The sequence below is a fragment of the Coptis chinensis genome, chromosome 3, assembly GCF_015680905.1.
Source record: "Coptis chinensis isolate HL-2020 chromosome 3, ASM1568090v1, whole genome shotgun sequence".
NCBI lineage: Eukaryota > Viridiplantae > Streptophyta > Magnoliopsida > Ranunculales > Ranunculaceae > Coptis > Coptis chinensis.
In genome coordinates, this window is record NC_141458.1 from 69,798,469 (window position 1) to 69,803,310 (window position 4,842).

Consider the following 4,842-nt stretch of genomic DNA (forward strand, 5'->3'; position numbering starts at 1 on the left):
GCCATTTCGTAAATCTCTCATTAGACTTAGAGTAGAGTAATTAGCTAGAAAACACAGCATGCGGAAGGACTAGGAGTGGAACGAATTATCTACTACACTATATCTCATAGGATTGAGAGTAGAATCTTTGATAAATCTTAGGCACATAAAATAGTTTTAGTTTACTTACGTTTTGAGTTTCATCGTTCATTTCGTAGGTAAATTATCATTTTATGTTTTATCAGACTCCCTTCGGTCATCTAGTTGACATACCTTACAATAAAACTAACATTCAGGGAGTTATCAATAGTTTAGTTGAGAGATGGTAGAATAATACACATACTTTTCACTTCCCTCAGGGAGAGTTGGACTTCACTCCACTAGATTTTTGTATGATATATGGTTTGAGTATAAGATTAGGTAATCTGTTGAGATATAGCAGTGAATTCTAGAGTTGTGTCCAAATGATGAATTTCTTCCCTTGTCTGACCGAGGAGTCATATGACAGTGCTGGTGTTAGGATTTATGGCATTTGATTTTGATGATGGTCAAGCACATGTCGATGAGTATGTAAGAGCTTTCTGTATGTATTTGATGTGCGCCCACCACCTTGAATCGAGATAATACTCTCACCGGTCCCGTTGTCACATGGAGCAAGAGCTCTCCTAAAGGCTCTGTCATGCTTCCATTGAACCCGTATAAATTTGTCTGCGAGGATCTTAACTGTTTCTTATCTATCTTCATCTCCTTCCATTGCCCCTCTGAACAACAAATCCATGGTGCTGCCGAAGTCAACCAACACCCTTTTCACAATGTAATTACCCATCGCCACCGTGATTACTAATGCGTCCTCATGTTGGGAGTCAACTGCCTTGAGGTCCGTGTCAGTAAATACTATGCTCCTCTTTCCATTCGCGGACCATGGAGTTGGTCACGACTATCTTGATGCCTCATTGACTTGCTGGATGCTCGCAGTTCGTCTTATCTTATCTCGGTGGGCGTTATGACTCAAAACCTCTCCACTGAAAATCACGTTGATCGTTCCCAGTATCCTCCCCTGATTTGGCACCTGCTCCTCTTTCCCATTCTCTGTTGTAAACTCCTTTAGCAATCCCTTCCCTATCATCCTCTGTATTAACCACTTTAGTGCGTAGCAGTCATTCGTCTCATGGTTATGTATTTGATGGTAGGCACAATAAAGCTTGCCTAGTATTTCCGCTGGCTTGTTTCACGGCCCTTCGTAACCCTACAAATTCTGAATCAATGGCAATATCTCACTCAGCGGCCTATTCAATGGTGCCTGTTCCATCTCATGCTAAGGTTTTCTCTCCCTATTCTCCCTTCTGACCTCTTCTCTTACCCTTTCTGGCCGCGATGAGTACCCGCGGTACCTACCGCTTCCCCTGTCCGACGCCTCATATCCTCGACGATCCTTGCTTCTTTCCAATGACAATACTGCCTTTCCGGTCTCTTCATTTCTTTATGCATAGTGTCCTTGTACCTTATATATTTCTCCACCCTCGGGTACAGGTCATGCAACGTTGCGATCTCATTCTCGGCTATGGACTCATGCACCCTGGTTCCCGGGCGTAACCCTCGTTCAAACACTATCACTATGGTTCTTTCATCCAGGTTCTCCACCTTCAACGTCTCTACCTTGAATCTACACAAGAAATCCCTCACTGACTCCACGGATCTCTATCTTACATTGAACAATGCCGCGATATCTACTACCCGCCTTTTCTTATGTATGAACTGATCTATGAAAGCTTGCTCTAACTCCTGGAAGTTGTTTATACTCTTCGACAGCAACCGGTAATACCAATCAGAGCCCCCACCCTTTTAAGCTCGTGGGGAGCATCATGCATCGCAGCCCATCATACCGAGGTTCTTGCCACAATGGCATCTGCTGTTAAAAGTGATGGATGTGATCCGTTGGATCTCCCTTCCTGTCATATCTCTCAAATCTGGGCTAGTTGACCTGCTTTGGCACCTCAGACTTCCAAATTGCGTCAGCCAACGGGTTGCGGTTTTAGCCCCGCCACCACTTGGTTAGCCGCTCCACCTATACCCTTGGCTTGCTCCAGATTCGCTTTCAGGTCAGTGACAATCATTTCCCTAACTTGCTCCTTCGTGAGTCCCGCCACCCCATTATCCGCCAGGTTCGGCCTCCCCTCCTCCTCTTTCTCCGACTCCGACACCTCTCTCTCAGATTCCTCTATGGTCTCATTCTCCCTACGAAGCCCGTCATTTTCTTCCCTCAATCTCGCTATTTCCTCATGCAACAACCTTGTTCTCTCTGAAACCGATGCTGTGGTCTCTTCCCCGCCTTGTTCTCCCCTGTCACTCCTCACTGATTCCCCCTCCTCTGCAACCACCACCTTTCTCGATCTTCCCATTCCTCTCTTCACCCTTGTTGACATTTCTCTGGTTGTTTTGATCTTTCCCACAGATGACGCCAAATGTTGTATCTCAACAACTATTACACTTACTCACTCACTTCTCTATGTCCTAGCCCCCTCTCTATAATGAAAAAACCTCGCTCTCTCTCTCTCCTTCATCTTTCTCTTTATACCACTATTCCCCTTCATCCCATCCCTCTACCTGTCCCTTTATCTTGTGACCTTCTTTTCTCCATGTGTAGGGTTACCGTACAATGCCTATGAGTTCGCTGCCCTATCCTGTATCACGCGGGTCCCTTGATTATCTGGCGTCCATCTCATCCGGCCCTTAACCCATAACTCTCATCCCTCGATCCCCTACCTTGTGGGCATCCTCTCTCTTACCATGAGTTCAATATTTGTGGCCATGATCCCTTGCTCCTCATTCCCTTTACTGTTTTGCTACCAAGTCCATCTATCGTTGATCTCTATACAATCATTAATTAGGTCACTACAACTGCAGATATGCATTGTTCATTTCTCATAGGAGGATGGTATTCACTTGCGGGAGTGATATGGAGTGGTATTTAGGGGATAGATGTTACAGGCAGCACACACCATACTTTGGTATCCCCCCTGATCCGCTTGCCCATGTATCAGAGGCTAAGGACATGACCTTATATAAAGTCATCGAAAGAAACATTGATTGGAGTTGTCCAGTAGCTTTTTACCTAGTTACATTGCAGACTTATGAGTAGTATTACGGTTATTGGTTTAAGGTATTTATTCGTCGTTTGCTCCCAGTCGTGGGTCGTACAGGCAACATTCATATGGTTAACAGAATGGGTGTCAGGCGTGAATATCCGATTGGCCAGCTGTCACAGTCGACGTTTCAGCAGGGAGTACACACATTTGTTCTAGCGCCAGATTCCCCTCAGTCAGAGTGGCCTTGGGTTTTCAGTTTCAGTGATCCAAGTGGCCAGACAATTTACCATCCCATTCCTTCTATTGGCGACACTCGCGTCGTACAGTTAAAGCCTAACATTGGACATCTACCTCTGGTAATTATTTTTATTGGCTTTGGTTTATTTTTGTTTATTATGAAAATGTCATAAATTATTAATGAATAATTATTTCAGGATGAGTTGCACAGGAGATATGAAACAAGCGTTATTCGTGTAAATGATAGCATGCGCTCCTCAGTATTTGCCTATAGTGCTGTGAGAGAGAGAGACTTCTTTCCCAGGCTCATGTGGATTATAACAAGGGTTAATTAGTATTGGCCAGCCGTCACAGTCGACGTTTTAGCAGGGAGTACACACATTTGTTCTAGCGCTAGATTCCCCTAAGTCAGAGTGGCCTTGGGTTTTCAGTTTCAGTGATCCGAGTGGCCAGACGATTTACCATCCCATTCCTTCTATTGACGACACTCGCGTCGTACAGTTAAAGCCTAACATTAGACATCTACCTCTGGTAATTATTTTTATTGGCTTTGGTTTATTTTTGTTTATTATGAAAATGTCATAAATTATTAATGAATAATTATTTCAGGATGAGTTGCACAGGAGATATGAGACAAGCATTATTCGTGTAAATGATAGCATGCACTCCTCAGTATTCGCCTATAGTGCTGTGAGAGAGAGAGACTTCTTTCCCAGGCTCATGTGGATTATGACAAGGGTTAATTAGTATTACCACTGAACTAGATGAGCCAATTAGGATTTCCCCCTTACTAGATGGGGAAATTAGGGTCTCCCCCCAAAATACACAAAAAAAAAAATCAACTTGGGTTGACCGTGTTTTTTTTGTGTTTATTTGGGGGGGAGACCCTAATTTCCCATCTAGTTGGGAGTCCTAATTGGCTCATCTAGTGGGGGGTAATATTCATTAACCCTTATGAATTTGCAACGCCAGGTTGATGAGTTACAAGCTCAGCTTGATCGCACTATGGTACATCATGAGAGTTCATCACATGGACAGGCGGAGAGTTCAGCACAAGGACAGTCGAGGAGGGGTTCACGGCAAAGGAGGCATATGTAGGAAGTAAGGACTTGATGATTTATAATATTAAGTTTGTATAAAGATTATTATTATGTTGTGTGATTTAGAATTGTTCATTTGATCATTTTGACAAGTTTTAATTTATTTCCTTATCAATTTGATTTAGCAAATGAATTGCAATTTTTAATAATAGAACGACAACTAATACATGATTGCAAAAACATAAAATAAAATACAACTATTACATATCACACTTATTACATACGACTAAAGTTACTCTAGTTATCAAGCCAGTCATCATTTTCTTCATCATTGGCTCTTTCGTCCTCGAAAGCTTCATTTGTACTACTTGATCCAGGTTTTTTTTTTTTTTTTTAGCTGCAATTGCTTCTTGTTTTAGCTCTAAAACCCTTCGCGCACGAGGATTGAGTTTGTCGAGTGACATTGCCAACAACCTAGTATTATTTTCCTCCTATTTAAC